The sequence below is a fragment of the Camelus dromedarius genome, chromosome 35, assembly GCF_036321535.1.
Source record: "Camelus dromedarius isolate mCamDro1 chromosome 35, mCamDro1.pat, whole genome shotgun sequence".
In the NCBI taxonomy this organism is placed as follows: Eukaryota; Metazoa; Chordata; class Mammalia; order Artiodactyla; family Camelidae; genus Camelus; species Camelus dromedarius.
In genome coordinates this window covers 15,189,966-15,209,633 of record NC_087470.1, presented here as the reverse complement: position 1 = coordinate 15,209,633, position 19,668 = coordinate 15,189,966, and the positions used below count along the sequence as shown (strand labels likewise).

The 19,668-nt window shown below is 42.4% G+C and overlaps 1 long non-coding RNA gene across 1 annotated transcript in view; it reads left to right on the top strand.

The window, feature by feature from the left end:
* LOC135320032 (uncharacterized) overlaps positions 1 to 17,766 on the top strand; it is a 285,059-nt gene extending 267,293 nt beyond the window's left edge. Inside the window, exon 2 of the long non-coding RNA XR_010379160.1 lies at positions 17,734 to 17,766. This is a non-coding gene — a long non-coding RNA (uncharacterized LOC135320032). The remainder of the gene's footprint in view (positions 1 to 17,733) is intronic.
* Positions 17,767 to 19,668: the final 1,902 nt, after the last annotated feature.

The window sequence follows — 19,668 nt, the reverse complement described above, 5'->3', positions numbered from 1 at the left end:
GCTTGGTCAGTCAGGGGTGGGGCTACTGGCATCAGCTGTGTACGGACCAGATGCCGCAACAAACATGACAGACTCCACAGTAAACACTTTTTGGGCTCTGACTGTCAGTGGCGTCATGGTTGAGAAACCTGCATTAAACCACATCAGAATTATCCCCATTACCTTCAATCAGCAGGACACACATTAATGAGTCATAAGAATTTTTTTTCCAATGAGACTTATCTGTTTTGATTAGATTGTAATATCCTGGTGATTACAACTCTATGTGATAGCTTATATCACTCTCTTTAATTTTTCCAAATCAGTACAGTTTAGCATTTGCCCAGAAAGTGATTTTAATTAGCTACACTGTAACACTCCACATCTTCACTCTGCTTTCCTTTGAGCGAAGTGGAACATCACAACGGCGTGCAATTACAAGTGTATCATGCCCTTCGTAAGTGAGCAAAATCATCAGAACGTGCCTCTATCTTAGACAGAGAAGTCCTGCAAACAGTCACGCACTGAAGAATGAGGTTTTCTTTTTTTTTTTTTTGCATCTGATTATGTTGGAGACAAAGTGAACCAGAACCTTGACATTTTCAGACCTTCAAGAACAAACTTGCAAGTACCACTTAATTTGTATTCTCCACGGGGGTTGCGGTGATTAAAGGAAGACCTACAGCCAATGAAAACAGAACCACGAAGAGAAGTGAGTGCTGGGCCATCTACTAGGTTTGCTCACTGTTTCCCAGACACGGAGATTTAATTTGTGCCTCAGTAATGTCTTCTCTTTGCAAATACCATAGGTGAACAGGGCTCCCGCCAAAGAGTTGGAATTTCGAACGCCAGAAACTACTGTATCAGAGGAAACCTTTTTAGGAAAAAACAAAACAAAACAAAACAGCAGCATCTCCTGGGAAAAATCGTCTTAATGAAATAGCCAATCAAAATCACTTTCCAGGGGCAGGGTTTAGCTCAAGTAGCAGATCGCCTGCTTAACATACCAGAGGGCCTGGGTTCAATCCCCAGTACTGCCTCTAAAAATAAATAAATCTAATTACCTCCCTTCACCGCCACCAAAATAAAAAAAAATTAAATAATACAATAACAAATAAATATTAAAAAAAAAAAAAAGAAGAGGCAAATTTTAGGGGGAAGGTATAGCTCATTTGGAAAAGTGCATGCTTAGCATGCATGAGGTCCTGGGTTCAGTCCCCCAGTACTGCCTCCAAAAATAAATAAATAATTAAACCTAATTGCCCCCCCTCCAAAAAGCCCCCCCAAAATCGTTAAAAAAATGCAAAATCACGTTCTGGACATACGGTATTATACAATACTGTACTGATTTGGAAAAATTAAAGCTAGTTATGTAAGCTGTTATGTAGAATTGTAATCTTAAGGACATTGCGATCTACTTATGGGGGTAAAAATCAACTTTATAAATTCATAAATTCATAATTCTTTATAAATTCAGCTGCATGTCTTGCTTCCCTCCAGTGTGCTAAGCTCTGGGAACGATGCGCCGACCTGGGCGTTCACGGTCCTTTTTCTACCCTGTCTCCTCCCAGGGGGGAAGTCAGACGTTGAACACACAGTTAGGTGGCAGAGGGGGCCATGGACCTCGCATTGCGTGTTGCTGACAGGTGTCGTCCTGCACGCGGAGACAACAGGGGGCACCTGGGACTGGGGAAGATGGGAGGTTGCCAAGGAAACAGACGTGTCCTCAGTGGCACCTGTTTGTGGAGCAGAAGTGAAAATGGACAGTTAGGGAGGCGTGATGATTTTGCTCAGAACCAAAGTGCGTATTTCCTGCAGGAGAGGCTCGGTGAATTGGGGGGAAATCCAACAAGCAGAGCGGAGGTGCGCCACCCTGAAATCCACGCCTGAACCCCCCCAAGTTGCACCAAGCTGCTCGGGGTCACGGATGCTCATTTGGCGTGAGCCGGTCGGCTTGGTTTCCTGGAGCCGTGCCCTCAGCTGCGCTGGAAAGATGCTGCCTCTGATCTACGGATCACCTGCACCCTACGATGCACGAGGGCACAGGGGTGCGACTTCCCCCGGGGAACACTAGCTGTTCCAGGCAGAAGGCCAGGCGACAAGCTGAATTTATTTTCTAAATTTGGGGGTACGTCTTACTTCCCCCAAGACGCAGTCAGAATTTCAAACTAGCGCCTTTGTGCAGGGGCCAAATGAAAGCTGTCGTTGGCCAGGATTCGAGTTTCCCTTCACAGCAGCCAGCTGCGAGCACGTGGCGGGGCCTTCTGTGAATGCAAAGATGTCTTTAAAATAGAACCGGGGTGTTTTCTAGAGGGAACAACAACAACAACAAAAAAAAAATGGAGTTGAAAGTGGCCTGAACGTCATGTGACTGATGTTCTGTGATGGGCAATTGCCACCCCTCCCATCCCCAGGAAATAAGGACCCAGCTGGGAAGCTGGGTACCAGCCCGGTCTAAGCATCGTCTCTGAGATCCTGACAATGATTTTCAAAGAATGTTGCTTTTTGTCTCCTGGGGGCTGAGAGACACGACGGCCGAGAAGATGGAGTCTGAGTTCTCCTCCCTGCCTGTTGGCAAACGCGGGGACGAATGAGCTGGAGCCCAGAAGCATTGATTCTTTCTCCCTTTGGATCTTTACTGAAAACTCAATGAACAGTCTGGCAAATCGGAACTCACTCTGTGGCAGTCACGGGCCCACCGCTTAAAAACCTAAGTAGCTTTAATTAGTTTTTATTGAAAAGCAGTGAATAATGTAGGTAGTGACTCTCTTGGATTTAAATTCAGTTGTTGGAAATAGGGAGGCATTCAGGCCCTTTTCTCATGGCCTGTGAGTGTCTGCTGATGGCTTTTTAAAGACAGCCTATAAACATTCCCCCATCTGCCCTCAAAGCCCCGCTCCCTCGTAGCTGTGAGCTTAATAGATTTAATCCTTTGCGATGTGGGCCTCGGGAGGGGAGAAGGCAATCCCGTTTGCTAGTCTCTCTTGTTCTTTGACCTTGAACCCCATCGCTCCCCTTGTCTCAAAATCCCGGCTAAATTTTGCAGAGCAGCTGAAGGTGGCGAGCTGTCAAAGTGTCAGCCGTCTCAGCTCTTGTGGGGGACACTGGGGACAGCAGACCTTCCCGCTGTGGGTCCTTGTTCATCCAGGAACCTCCGCTGGCCTCCAGCGCATGGTCTGGACCAAATCTCTAGTTAGAAGGTTAGGATTAAGCTTTCTAATTCCGAATCTGAGCAGTCTCCCTTCAGAGCTGATGAATGACCAGCCAAAGGCATTTTGGCCCTTTGCTGACCATCCACCCGCCATCCCTGACTTGCTAATTTTTTTTTTCCCCTCTGAAATATTTCTGTAAGCTCCAGAAGCGTGTCAACAATATTTCCCCACGTAGGATTCCTTTGCAAACAGATTGTTCATTACTCCTGGAAATAAATATATTATCAATTTGCAAGAATAATTTTAGCATAAAAAATAGAGCTAGGCAATAAGTCTGTCTCTGCTTTCTCGGCCGTCCAGAAATGTGGTCTGTTTTGCAAAGGGAGGCAGTGGGCTGAATGGCTTGGATAAACTCATCTGGGCTCTCACACATCAGTCCCTCAAGGCTGCACACACATGACTTCTCTGAAGATGGAGCCAGAGATTTTTCACAAAGACAGCAGAGCGTGGGAGAAAGGAAGGGGAGATAAACTGCTATCTTTTCTCGAAAAGAATCGATAAACCATGTTTCTCTTGCAATTTTGGTGTCGGATATCTGTAGCTCATGAGTTACCCACGACTGTCATTCAAATCCATTCACTGAAAGAATTAAAGTCTGTCTTAAGGATAAAAGTAAATTTTACTTTTTTATTTCCTCTTAAACGAACATCCTATGGGGCTGCGTTCAGCTGCAAAGTTGCGTTATTTTGTTTAATGGCTTTTATCTTAATTGTATCACCACATTCTTCATTTCCTGCGAGTTCCCATCTAGTCTTTAAAAGCAGCTGAAAATACACAGCCTCTTCTTACTGGAAGTTCCTCTCTCCCTCTTTCCCTTCCTGTCCCATGTTTCTGAACGTTTATATATTTTTTTCCTGCATTACCCGCCCCAACCCTTTCATTCCTTATCTCCTGATGTAGGTGACGTTGCTCCCTTTGGTCGTAATCAGAGTTTATAGCAGAGAACAATGGAAGTGTTTATAATTTAATTTATAAACTGACTACACCCCCCAAACGGTGTATTGAAGAGGCCCTAACCTTGCCTGGTCTGTCGCTCAGAGAAAATGCCATACACAGCCACTCCGTTTCTCTACAGTTTTCTCATTTTGCTTAGCGTTTTGTTTGAAGTGGATCAAACTTCCTTCAGTGCTTTTGCTACCTGCTGAATATTAGAATCGTGCAGTTCTTTGCACAGGCTCAAATCAATAGAACCTTTGTCTGTGGAAGAATTAAATCACAGTGTGGTAAAATCAGAGGCTCCTATTTTTAGCTTCTTTTAAAATGGCATCATAGAGCCCCTGCTACTGTCAAAAGCACTGGCTTATCTTGGAAATGGAAACAGCTATGATATTGCAAGAATGTTTTTAAAAATAGGTACTATGTATGTGAACACACACATGCATGTTTATATGTGTATATACACCATGTATATTCTGTAACGTATCATTTGATACACTGGACATGTACCCTGCTTAACTCTACGACTGGAACAAATTAATTCCTTTATTCTAAGCAGAAAGCAACTTGCAGGTGGTCTGAGACTTCTCAGCTGGCTCTAAGGAAGATGAGGACAATTTCTCAGGAGGGACGACAGAGGATTTCTCCTGGTGTTCTGGCAACCGAGGGGGAGGACAGTGCGGTCTCCCTGAGGATGCAGCAGAGGAAACGTACCCTTACTGTGTTTGAGAGCCTACAGCATCCTGACACCCTGGTCCCGAGAGCCTGCTGGTTGGAGTCACGCCCAACCTGCTGGGAGCACCTGCTCTGTTCCTATGATGTGACAACATGCTTCGCCCTGGAGACTGAGAAATAACCATTTCATATGGTATGAAAAGGCGACCAGAGACCTCCGAAGTGTTTCAGGAGAGTGGAAAATAAGAAAATGAGCCTCATGACTCGGCTGTTAAGGATACTGAGAAATGCAAGACTCGTGGGGGCAGGGGAGTCAATGTGAAGTAGCAAACTGGTCAAGCATCTGAGACGCTTTGGCATTTGGCTCATATAAGTTCACTGAGGGTATGTTGCCTGTGTGTGTGTATGAGACAGAGAGACAAGGAGACAGACTGGAGGGGGTGATTGATGCTTCGTTTGTGTTTGCCGAGAGGATCTGGGGGACGGGGGCACCCCTGAAGAAGCCGGGCACAGGACTAGGCTGGTGAGTCCATCTTTTCTGGAAGTGGGGAGACGGGTGTTGAAATGGAAAGAGGGAGGCCTCTGCGATCAGACCTGAGTCCGAGCCCCAGCTCCACAGTGTACAAGCCGGGTGACGCTGGCTGGGCTGCATGGCTTCCCTGGCCTTGAGCGTTCCCGTGGTGGATGGCGAGGACCATGTGCATGTGATGATGTCATGGAAGCAAAGTCCTTCCTGCTTGGAGAGCACAGAACGTTCTAGACCTCCCTGTCCCGCCCAGTGGCCACCAGACACAATTTGCCGCCGAGCATGTGAAACGTGGCTGGTACCACGTACTGAGATGTGCTGCCCAATGTTCTGAACACACTGAATTAAATAAAATATATTATTAAAACCCATTTCTCCTCTTTTCTTTCTTTTTTTTTTTTTTGTTTTTAACGAGGCGAATAGAAAATTAACATCGCACTTGTGGCTCTCATTGTATGTTTATTACACTGTGCTGTTCGAGGGACCGATGACCTGGTCAACTGTTAAGATGAGAACGGTGCTCAGAACTGCAGACAAGCCAGGAAACAGGCTGAGAGAAGGCTCTGGAGCAACTGAATGTGTAAAGGCACTGTCACTGGATTGGAGTGAGTTCCAGCACCCATCATGTTGGGGGATCAGAAGCGCCTGGGAGGCACCCTGAGTTGGCCGGATCTCATTTACTGTGAAAATGGGCATGTTAGTCATTGGCGAGAAGGTTCTTGTCTCGTCTCAGACAGAATTCGGAAATGAGACATGGAGATCAAGAAAAGAAAGCATGGATTTATTCAGAGATAGGCAGTTTGCTCTCAAGGGGAGAGCGGGCAGACTCAGGTGGGTAGCTTCCCCGAGTTCTTCGGCAAGCTGGGTACATGGGCGTAAAAATGAACGGGCAGAATATTCATTGGTGGGGATGGGTTTCGGGTCCTTTTTCCCGATCTTCATCCCAGCTCCACCTTCCTGGGGGAGGATGAGGGATTTTTGGTCCTTATTTAGTCTTGATGCGGAAGTCGGGTGAGGTCATAAGGAACAAAAGTTTACATTCAGATGGTGGAGATTCCTGCCTTGTCCCACCCGTCTTTGTCTGCCACCAGGACACTTGTGAACCCACAATGTATGGTTTCTTATCAGCCTGGAGGTTCCTGCTTTTCTTGGTCTATCCAAGGACACCCATCTGTCACATGATGCATGGTTCCCCGCCATGTGGCCTGGGTCCCCCTTTCTTGGCTTGTATCTAGCTACCTGCCTGGTCCAACAGGAAGACCCACTGGAAAGGTGCAAGGAGGTGGAGGCCACACAGGGCACATTCCCTGGGGCTTTGCACCAGAAACTGCAGGGCATGCTCACGGGAAAGGTCCGTCCACCCCATCACTGATGCCTCTCAGTGTGTGCACTCCCCCGGGGTCGCGGTCTGCACGTGGGAGAGGCAAGTATGCCCTCAACTGTGTAGTGAGACGCATTTCGCAGCTCTGAACAGCTGCGGCACGATTAGATGACAGAAAAATGCAGTGAACCTATGTAATTACGGCTAAATTTTAAAAGCCCAACTGGAAAGCCAGAGGGAGAGTGAAATTGAGAAGAGACAAAAAGACACCCTTTAGACCTAATGCAGTTTGGCTTACAAGCTCAACTGGAATGTTTACTTTGGCAGTTTTCAACATTTTATTGCTTTTTTTTTTTCTCCCCTCTTGTGGCTTGAGGTGGGTATTGCTCTGAAGGGCAGGTGGCCGGCTCTGACGGGGTTTGCTTTCGCTGTGAGCTGTGTGGGATCCACTTAGCTGCTTCCTCTGAAACCCTCCACCGCCCCAGCCTCCTCTTGGCTCACCCCATGAGATGGGTCCTTCATTGCACATCCATTTTGACCGCCCTGGGATCTTCAATGCGGAAACTCTTACACATGCTTCAACTTGGCTTCAACTTTGGTTTCAAGCTTGGGTCTGCATCAACACCCTGTAGTCTATAAAAAAGCAGCACCACGGTTAGAACTGAGAGGGAGATTTAAATGCAGCTCAGAAGTCATCAAAGGTTAAGGCCAGTTGGGCACCGAGAGGAAAGGCAGGAGGCAGGAGGAACAGAGTTGTGCGAGCCATTCCTGGGACAATGGAATCGCACCTGTCCTCTCAAGCTGGCTGGCTCCAATTTACTTGCTCTCTGCCTTTTCACTGACTTTTTTTTGGGGGGGGTGACCCTCTGGGTTAAGCACTGTGACTCAGTGATGAATGCACCAGCTTCTGCCTGTGCAGAAGAAATTAAAACAGTAGATGAGGATGCTCACTGATTGAAAGAATCACTTGTGTCTCATATTAGGTCTAACCTCACTAGGCAGGCGTGGAAGCGGACTTGATGAGAACTGCTCCCAGGACTCCAGGTCCCAGTGTCCCCCTGGTACTCTGGGCCTTGAAGGCAGTGGTGAAATGCAAAAAAAAAATAATGGGGGCCAATTGATCCCTTGGCTCATCCCATTGAGAGAAATGGAGTCACCGCCAGTGACAACGGTGGCTCTCCAGTGAGACTTCCTGACATTTACAAGCTGTTGAATTTTCGTAGGAAGCCTCTTATGATGCCTTGACTTTGTCACCTGAAGGCTGGAAAATGCTTTCTCATAGGGGTAGTGAGAATTAAGTGACTTCATGCACGCAGACCGCTTAGCATAATGCCTCTTACATTGTAATTTCTCAATAGATCAAAGCTACTATAATAATAATAATCATTATTATTATTTTTATTATCAACATTAATTATTATTAATATTATATTAATTATTAACACAATATTAATTATTAGTTATCAATAATAATAGTTGATATTTATATTATTATATTATAAACAATAATTATTATATTTTCTCAATAGATCAAAGCTACTATAATAATAACCATTATTATTTTTATTATCAACATTAATTATTATTAATATTATATTAATTAACATAATATTAATTATTAATTATCAATAATAATAATTAGTTGATATTTATATTATTATAATATTATAAATAATAATTATTATTATATTTTCTCAATAGATCAAAGCTACTATAATAATAATAATTTTATTATTAATTATTATTAATATTATATTAATTATTAATGTAATATTAATTATTAATTATCAACAATATTAATAATTAGTTGATACTTATAATATTATTATAATATTATAAATAATAATTATTATATTTTCTCAATAGATCAAAGCTACTACAAATATTATTATTATTATTAAATTCCTACCCTCCAGACTCTGGAAATGTCCCCAATTTCAGTTGCTTTGCGATCCTGGCTTTCCCGTCTTCTTCAGTCTGTTTGTATCTTGGCATCCTTTTAAAGATTCCTTTTCTAACTACGTTACCCAGAATTTTTTTTTCCTCGCAGTTACTCTAACAAGATATGGGGCGGATTGATCAAGGGAGCAAATCCTAATATTAAAATGCATTCCTACTAAGCCTCAAATGCTATTCACCATCCTTGACTCACACTTTTTGTCATTTCAGGAAAATCTTTAAATCTACTAGATTTTAAAATATTGAAAGTGAGTCTTCTTGAGTCACTTTGGTTGTGATTTTTTTTTTTCTTCCACTTCAGCCTTCCTTTCCCGGACTCTGACATGGGAAGAGGAGGAGTATTGGAAACTGGGAGCAGGGCTGGGAAAGCAGAATCATTACACATTCTCGGGGATTCACGGTCAGCATCACTTTTCAATCTAGAAAAATCCACTCTGGCAAACCGACTCCTAGGACGCGTGAGCACTGTCTACTTTCTCCTGTCTCTTATTCAAACTCTTATTTCATAAAATAACTCTGCATCCACTAAGCCGGAGCTTGCTTTAAAATAAGCTGTGGGTTTAATAAGAATTATTGAGCTGTTTCCCCACAGATTGATTTCAATTCTTGCGCAGACTCTTACCGTAGTTTCGCTTGAATTAACTTGGATGTTTTAACGTTGCTGTTTTCAGTTTCAGAAGGAGAAGGGCTGTCCATGAAGACCTCAGAGATTGTCAATGTTTTGGAGAACACCAGGTATAAAATTGTTTTGTTTTTTCCCTGCCTTTGTTTTTCTGTTTCACCCTCTTTTCTTGGCCTCTGAAATATTACATCGTGGAATATTTATGTAGGTAAGGCATTTTATCTTTTAGTTAGCTGAAAGGATGTTGGCATTGTTAGTCCATTGAATTTTTTATTGGACGTGTTCAGCGCAGAGGATCTGCTGCAAACTTTCCAAGGGGCTTGGATGCAAAGGTAGAGGAAACTGTCTCCTTGGAGACAGAGCATCTCTTGTACCTAATTTCTATGCCTGAGCTGACTTCTCAGGACGTGGCGCGTGCACACGAGCGATCATGTTCCTTTAGCACACCTTCCTGACTGTAACATTGAAACCCTGGAGCCCAAACTTCATCCCGACCTAATGGACAAAGTGTGTTCCTGTCGTGTTCAATGATTTAATTATACAGACTTTCCTGGGAGCTGTGACCTGGGCTCAGTTTTTATGCTAAAAATCATCACTGAACACATCTCTTAAGCTTGGCTTTTTTTTTTTAAACTAATAACGTGTTTTAATTCTGAAAACCATGGGATTGTTTCTCAGCTGGAGAGACACAGCTTGATAAATTAACTAAAGGAGGGAGAAACAAGAAGCAGGCATCGCTGTGTATATTCCTGTAACAGAAACTCTCCCAGCTTATGAACTGAGCACCTTTCAACTTTTTTTCGGTGTCTCCTTGTGCCTAATTTTTATATAACGTTACTCATCATGACAATCCCTTGCATATTTTCAGGATTTTTCACATTTTCTGGTAAGCCAACACTTCCCAAATGGTACGGTTTTCACAAGCATCATTTTTTCATTCCTAATGAGTGAATATTTTCGACCTATTTAACCATTTCTTTGGTTTTGGTCCTTTATGTCTTCTTTCCAGGGTTCCATTACGATGCATGATACTGGAAGGAGGCTGCTGCGTAATTAACTCCCATAATTGTGCGTTATCTTTGGGAGATGGAATTATTTCCTCAAAGGTGTGAGTAGATCCATTTTTCTAGATGGATGCTGTCAACGCATTATAATATATACATACGTAGATACCAATTCAGCAGTTTTGAATGATGCCTGACCTTCCATCTCGTCACTAAAACAGGTGGTTTTCATATAGACACGGGAAAGCATGCAGAAAGAAGGTAAAAAACGTGACTTCTTTGTGGGCGGGTGAGGGCGTAAAAGGGAGGGCAAGTCACACGGCCCTTTCCCCATCCTATGAAATTCACAATATTTTGAATTCAATGACACTGCCATCTTTCCATTTATTGCCCTAATTTTACCTGAACATGTGTGTACCTGGAATTCCTCCTGTCTCAGTGACCCATTCCTCCAGGATCAAGGGAGCTGTTCCCTGTTCATCTCCTGGCTTCTAAGGGCTGGGTCCCTGGGGGCTCGCAGCGTGGACTCTCTCTGTCCTTAATTGAATTTACTCCTCAGTCCTCTGGCAGGGCCTCATGGCTTTAAGCATCATCGCTAAGTACCATTGAACTATGTACCCATGGCATTTCCAGTTTATGCAGAATTCTAGACCCATCAGCCAAGTCACATCTCCACTTGGATGAGTAACAGGCATTTAACCCAAGTGTGGCTGGTGCCACATCCATATGACATAAAACAATTTGGGGAGATTCTGGCTTTTTGAGTCTCTGAATTTATCTATTTTTTTTTTTTTTTTGCAGTTTTGGTTAAATTGCTTGTAAAATCATCTGGGCTAGTGTTTGATTTGTTGCAATATTTACAGATTCTGTGTTTTAAAATCATTATAGGACTTCTGGCTTTTTCCAGTTTTTTTTTTTTTTTTTTTTTGAGTCCATTTTTCTAAGCTCCAATGTCTAAGAATTTATTTCGGGGAGGCTTTCATGTTGATGGTCATAAAGTGGTTTGTCATTGTTTCAGGGGTCCCGGACCATCTGCTGGTTCCATGATTCACTGGAAGGAATACACACTTCAACATAAAATTATACTCACAATTAAGATTTATGACAGCGAAGGACACCCACAAAAGCCCGGGCAGGCGTTGGGGTTCAGAGTTCTGATAAAGTCTCAAAGGAGCCATCCGATCAGGCGTGGTGTTGGGCCCAAACCAGGTGCTCTCTGTGCATCTTTCTGACGCTGCTAACCTCAGACATCCTGACCCACTGCCTTGGCATCCAGAATCACCGGCTGCTGGAACCTTCCAGAAGTTACATTCCCAGAGTTTGACCAAGGAACAGCGCCAGGGCTGCAGGTGTCCCAAAGGAAAAGCAGGAATTGAGAAAATCAGATCTGCTGCATTCCCTGTTTCCTTACAATAAGACCTTATCACCATAGACAGATTTATAGATTTTTTTAGATTTTTTAGATTTATAGATTTTTATAGATTTTTAGATTTATATTTATACATTTATAGATTTTATATATATACACATTTATAGATTTTTTTTAACATTTTTATTGATTTATAATCATTTTACAATGTTGTGTCAAATTCCAGTGTAGAGCACAATTTTTCAGTTATACATGAACATACATATATTCATTGTCACATTTTTTTCTTTGTGAGTTACCACAAGATCTTGTGTATATTTCCCTGTGCTATACAGTATAATCTTGTTTATCTGTTCTACAGTTTTGAAATCCCAGTCTATATATTTTATATATTTTATATTTTATATATAATATATATAAATTTATAGATTTTTATATATGCATTTATAGATTTTTTCCATAATATTCTTTATTTGCTCTGACATCTTTTGCTTAACCATTCTTCCTAGAATTTTATACTCCTTATTTCAAAAACAAATTCTCTCTTTATCAACCCTGTAATCTACTCTATAATACTGGATATTCTATAGCGTTCTATACAATGTCATAAAAACCTAAATTTTATCATGTTTGATATGACTATGTCATATGTTCAATATATATTCTATACTAAACATTATAAAATGTATCTCATCTATCATATATTATTAATTTTTATCTCTCATTTTTATCCTTTTTTCCCCCCTTCTATTTTCTTTGGAGTTGTTCCCTTGAGGTTTGACTTATGCCCTGGGGTTGGTCTTATTTTTGGTAAATGTGTGTGTGCCTGGAAGAAATGTGTGTTCTTTAACTGCTGGGTGCTATGCTGTAAATGTGTCCATTAGATCTGATTTGTTAGTGTTCTAACCTTCTGTGGCTCCCTGCTGTTTTTGTTTGTTTGTTTGTATGTTTGCTTGATTTATAAAATGCTAAAGGGGTGTGAAAATCTTTCGTGATAGGTTCATTTGTCAATTCCTCCTTGCAGGTCTGCAATCTTTTGTTGAATATGCTGGAGGTTTATAGCTACATGCATCTGTTTGCAATGGTTCGTCTAACCATTCTATGAAACTTTCATCATTATACACTGATACTTTGTGTCTAGAAATACATTTCGTCTTCAGTTCTTTTGTCTGTTATAAACATTGGCAGAGGAGCTTTCTTTGGATTGCAACTGTGTATTTCTCCGTTAATTCAACCTGACATTTTGTATAATTGTGTAATTATACTTGGCAAGTTGGCAAAGCCCCTCCCAACTTTATTTGTGTATTTTCTCACCTATTTTTTTTTGTGTGAGAATATCTTTGGGAATTATACTCAGCGGTAAACATTCTGTAGATTATGTTATAAATATTTTCAACTTGATTCAGTGTAGCCAAAGAATTTTCTAGAAGTTCTCCAGCCCTCCACTTTCTCCCAGCAGTGAACATTGGTTTCTTCTATATACATAATTCCTTTCCTCCCACCACTGGCCCTTTCCAGCTTTCTAAATTTTCCAGATCTACTTTGTGCAGAGTGATACGTTGATTCTGGTGCAATGTTTATTTCTTCGATTGCGCTTTGATTTGAACATCTTTTCATATTTTTATAGACGCTGACGTTTTACGCAGGCAAGTGTTAATTATCTTTGTGGTTTTTACCCTTCCTAAACTTAGAGTAATTGTTTTCTTTATTATTTGCAAGATTTTATTGCCTATTCGAGACATCAATTCCTTTCATTTGGACAGGACACATCATGGCTGCTCCCAATTTGACTTTTTCTTTTTCCTTTTTTCAGTTTCATTAGGTAGAATTATTATAGTTCGACTGCACATGCACATTATGTTGCATGTAAATACGTATCTACAGTCTTCTGCACATTTTTAAAATTTATATATATGCACTGATCATTGCTTGTAAGAACAGATTAGAGTTTTGGCTTTTTAGACTTACACAGTTATCAAAGGAATAAAGTCAACCACAAAATAAGAATCAACAGGATGCGGTAACTCAGTCAAATGTGCTTAGTTTTCAACATAAATTTGTTGAATCCGTACAAAGTTTCAGTTGTGCCAGACAAGCCAGTAGTAGAGATTTGCTCTGGGTCGACTAACCATACGGCAGTGTGCACTTCAGAACTAGTTAAGAAGGTGGAATTCATGTCAAGTGTTCTTACCGCAAAACCCAACCAAGCAAACAGACACAAAAGGACACCAGGAAACTCCGGGGGACGTTGGATGTCTGTTCCCCTTTGGTGGTGATGGTTGGACAGACACCTGCATGAGTCCAAACCCATCAAATTGCACACATTAACTATGCATGATTCTTTGTGTATTAATTACTCCTCAATAAAGCTGTTAAAAAGGAAGAGGACTCATTAAATTTTAGAGTTCAACCCACCATCTTCCCTGTTGTGGTGTATACGTTTGAAGTTTTCCTTAATAAGCCTTCCTCCTCGCTAATTCAGAGAAGTGTTCTCCTACAAAATTTCCTATTAACTCTGAAATTTTACTTTTGCATTGAAGTCTTGAACACAGCCAGACTCCTCATGTACAATTGACATTAGGTAGGAAACCCTCTTTATTTTTCTTCATGCAATGGACCAGTTTCCTTAAACCACTCATCCTCTTTCTGCTTAATTCTGGTGACATCTTTATCAGATATTAAATTTTTCTATGCAAATCTGTCTCTTTCTGATATCCCCACCAGAGTCCATTGTCTGCAGAACATTCTTTTTATTTGCTTACTTATTATTTACTTAAAATCTAAAATTATTTTTATTTTTTACTTAATTATTATTTTTTTCTGCAGACCCTTCTTGAGGGCCAAAAAATACATGTATTTTACCAAGACTTCAAATGGATCCTAATATTTGGCAGAGGAAGCCTTTACCCTTCACTCTTCTTTTGCAAAGTTGACTTAGAAAGTCTTCAATAACATACGGTTACATTTAATTTCAGCCCTTTTCCTTGCATAGATGGTAGGCATATAAAAACTAGCATTGCATTTGCACACACTTTAACCACATTGAGGTCCCACTGTGCATTATTTTCAGCCTGTCCCTCCGGCTTGTCATCACCCTATTCCATTTGACATTCTTGTCCACGACTGCTAATCCTCCTCTTGCATTTCATCATCATTTATAGGTTCCATATTTTAAAAACCAATTTCTTATTGGCAGCCATTTAGGTGGTTTCCAATTTTTCACGACTGTAAGTTATGCTGCGAAGAACAGCAGTGGACATACAACTTCTGAAACATCTGTGATTGATTCCTTAGGACAAATTGCTAGAAATAAAACTCCTTCATCAAAGTGGGTGCTGTGTTTTGAGGCTCTCTCCTCATGCTGCCTAATTGCCCTCCAGGCAGTTTGCCCTAAATTATACCTTTATTGGGTGAGCAGGGCAGTGCCCATTTCCCTGTACTGGGAATAATTCTTATTGCAATTGTTATAAAAGTTCCCACTTATATAGGAAAAATCATATGGGAAATAATGTGATTATTGAACATTTTAAGAATATTTATTGGCCGTTTGAATTTATGCATGCATTCATTTCCTCTGCCCAGCTTTCTTCTACAATGCTCATGTCTGTCTTATTTATTTTAAAGTGTGCTTAGCTGTGCAGTGCTCTACGTTAAGTGTCGGTGCTCTGGGAAGATCTTCTGCACCAGTGTCTCCCAACCTTATCACATCTGACTCATTTCTCATTTAACCCGAGCACATCTCAGAAGTTACTCTCTTGGAAAGGTAACACATTGTATCCCTGCCAGCATGGCCACACAGGGTGCCACTTCACGGAGTGAAAGGCATCGCTCCGGGTGACGTCCCACCACACCTGTAGGCACCTGTGACTTGTATCTTGTCGGTTGTATGGTGGAGTAAACTGAGATTCATTTTATTTATTTCTTTTTATTTGTCTGTTTATCTACTGCTAACTCTTTTCCCTCCCTCAATGTCTGTAATTATTTAAAAAACTGGAATTTAAAAGTTGCAAGATATCTATGGGTATGCATTTGTTTCCCCCATACTTTCAATTAGTAGACCCTTATCTTCTTTAGTCTCTTTTTCAATCTGAATGGGCCATATTCAGTTTAGGAAATTTATTTTCCATTCCTTCTTCCTTCCGTCCATCCATCTGCCCATCCATCCATTCATCCATCCACCCACCCGCCCATTAGCACAACCACATTTACCGTGCGCCTGTCATGTTGCAGGTGCTGGACAGGTCCTAGGAACGGGGTCTGGATGGGCTCCCGGGACCTTCGTGTCCAGCTGCAGCCTTTCCTTCATTTCCCGCCTGGAGAGCTGTCTGCGCCTTTCTTCCCTTTTACTCCGTGTGCACCATGTGCGGCAGGAGCGTCTCATGCTTCCTTGGGGCTCTGCCTCGCCTCCCTGGTTTCCAGCATCGCAGAACAGCCTTAGACTGTCATTTCAGTGCTTACCCTCAGGAGCGCGAATTCGATACCTGCTTCCTCTGCTTCCTTACCTGGAAGTTCCTTTATCACGTCCCTTCTGTTTCTTTCAGGGGATGCAACTTCCGATGCGGAAACATTGGAGCACAGCCCAGGCGTCTGGATCAGTCACTTGACACAGTTGAAATGGGCTGGAACACGTGACTGGGCAGAGTGGCCGCCAAGCTGCAAACCTCAGAACAAAAGTTGACGACCACACACTCTGGGAGCTCGCTGACGTTCGGCACTGACTGTGAATCAGCCGGGCGATGGTAACGACGATTTGCCCAAGGCTGGAGGCTTTGCACACTGCGGGCTGTCCAAACGTGGACGGCATTTCACGTCTCTGGTCGCCTTTTATTTTCCATTATTTTGCTATCGTGAGCTCTGTATACTTCTTAAAGGCCTCCCTCCTAGATTTATTGTTTTACTCATGATCATAAATATAATTCAAAAGCAGGCAATATTAAAAGGACGTTTGTCTCATGGGTAAGTCTGCATTGACGTGATGGACAAAGGTTTTTCTATTGGATGGCTATGCTTTGATATATTTATTTCCATGATTTATTTCTATTGATGAAGAGTGGTTTCCATTTATTCACAATGATAACATAGCCTCAGAAAACTTTGTCTTATATCTGCTTTGCCTGTTTGTCTAATTCCCATCATAGGAAAAGTGGCTTCACTAGGTCAAAACATACACACTCACATACGTATGTCTGCATACTATTTATGTATATATATGTATGCGTATATATATTTTGTAGAATTTTGATATTTGCTTTTATTTGTATTCCAGAAAGACATGCCCATTTATGCTTGTTAGAACACTTTCAAGAGTGTTTATCTGCAACTTTTTGTGTAATTAGCCCTTGCAAAAAAAAAAAAGTTTCTCCCAGAGTGACCTTAAGATGCTTCTGCATAGTAACTCGACTCTAAATCATTCAGATGAAGATTTCAAGCCCCATGAACCATCAGCCATCTCCCGTGTCTCAGACACCACCAGCAGCATAATAGGATACAGAGAAAGAGATTAGGTCTGGATGGGTTTTTTGGGCAATTTGTTAGATCCCTAATGAGCTTTTAGCTTCTTTCGATGCTCTAGGTAAGGGAACTTGTCTCTACATTGATTTTCTCCAGAACATCTATTCCGGTGATATTCAGTTGTGACGCTGTCTCCGAGTGCTCCCAGTCATGCTGGAGGGAAACATTTGTCAACTGCACATCATTCCTTCCGCTCATGTGCCGTATCTCGCTAGGGGCAACACTGCAACACTGCTGTTGGTGGACGTGAGAATCAGAGTTGGGGGAAAGGACGTGGGTCCTTATGCCTTCAGTCACGTGCATGGGAGAACCAGGATCCTGGTGAGCGTGAGCTTCATAGCATGTATCACACTGTTTGTTTTAAAATATTACGTTCTGCATAAAAAATATATATATAAAATGCTTAATAATATATGATATGCAAGGCATATGCATCTTAATTTCCCAAGAAATTGTAGCGTAATCGAAGACCATGGGGGCTGAGGCTTCCCGATGAGCTCTGAGGTTCCCCCCTCCCTCTCTGGAGCAGACCCTGGCTTCCCCTGGCAGATTCTCTTGGGCATGGGTGGAACAGCTATCTCAACGAAAGACTGCGAATTTCAGGGAGTCAGAGTGATAGGAAAGGAAAAAAAAAAAAAAAAAAAAAAGACAAGCCATAGACACTGCTTTTTGCTGCAAGAATCCCAAGCTTTTCTCCCTAATGAATAGGGCTCTCTTCTTACCAGTCAAATACACAGAGCACTCCTCCCCGGTCAGGACGGAGGACATCCTGCAGATAAGCGGGATGCAGGACATCGGGTGCAATCAATTAGCTCTAATTAGCAGAATCGTCTGGCTCTTAAGCCACCTGCCAGGTGAGGTGCTGAAAGGTCGGAGGATGCTGGACAAGCAGCCCTTGTCACGGTTCTGGGAGGTGAATGGTCCAACTGGTGAGCCTACATTTGGCTGCCGCGGTTAAGGATGCTGCCGACCTTTCCGGCATGGTGATTCCCCACCTCCTCCTAACTTTGCAACAACACCTTCTTTCCCGGTGCCCTGAGTCGTGTGCTAAATGCCTCTTATATCTGCTCCTCTGTGCAGGCTCACCCTCTTCTAAGTGAAGAGAGTCAGGAGATTGCGGCCTCTTTTTGCCCCGGAGGGTAAAGGCAAAGGAAGAGGGAGCGTGAGACATCGCGGGGGGAGGAGGCGGCCTCCGTGATGTGTTGCTAAGCATGCCGTGGACCTGGCACCCACAGGAGAGCCTCTGAGTCAGCTCTGAGGGCGATGCAAATACTACGAACCTTGAATTTTTCTCTCTCTATTATTTGTGGGATGCAGCTGTTGGATGATAATGACTACTCATTAGTCGATGACAATTTAATGCATTCAGTGGGTACTTTGCTTCAAAATAAAAGCAGGATTGATCACTGGTTCCGTAAATGAATGCAAATGACACATGCCAGAAAGACTTAAACCTGAACACTTCCACCTGCTAATTATCGGGTCTGTTCAGCCTCCTTCCCAGGGGCCAGGTTGTGGAGGTGGAGGGGTGGGGCCGCTTGGTGCTTAACATGAGTCTGTCTGTCTGTCTCTCTTTCCTCAGAATATACTCCACTATCCAATACCTACTCACTGGAAGACGGGGAACTTTGGAAGGTGGGGGCAATTTCTTGGGCGTGTCTCTGCTTCCTTTACTATTATGTTCCTCTAGGTCATTATAATCATCTGAGCAGCTAATGAAAGTCATGGTTCCTCTCCCATAAATACACGTGCACACCAAGCGTTGGCACAACATGTCTGAAGGTTCCAGGACCACTGACACGCGTCCGTAGACCACAGCATAGAACCCTCGGTCACAGAGTGAGATTCCTGAGATTGAATTGTAGACAGTGCGTGTGCCTGTTTCAGCTCAGTTTGGACTGACAGGCATATGTTAGCTTTGGGGTTGATACGTTCCATCCTTTCTTAACTCCCCATGTTGATACAGCTAACGGTACCTTCTTGATGCCACTAAAATCTGCCCAGATCTCCAGGATGCAGAGCGGTTCCAAATAATGACAATTTATTGTATCAGTTGACCCTACCCTAAACATCCCCGTCCAAATGAAGTTGCTGCAGACACACAGGCACTGACATCCGGTGGCGATTTCTGGAATTATGAGGCTCTGCCATCAGGCTTAATTTTCATGTGATTCTGATTGGATGCAAAATTTCTCAATTTATTTAAATTTATTTATTTAATTCACAAGGAGCTATGAGCAGCTGTTCTACGCCATTCTGACACTAAGTACAGGACACAGAAGAGCAGCCATAAGAGACGTGGCCCTCGCCATCAGAAAACTGCCATCAGTAATGACCACCGACTTGAGATTTGTAGAATCAGGAAGCCCCGTTTCATTCTGGGCTTATTGACCAAAAGTCCATCCTAATGGTAGGAAGTTCTTTCCTTTATCATGATAGGATGCAAGCATCATTCTAATCTCACTGTATCAGACATTTTACCAGATCCTATGTGAGTCTGTGCCTTGCGCATATGGCACCCTGGTGATATGTATTGACTGATCAGAAATCAACC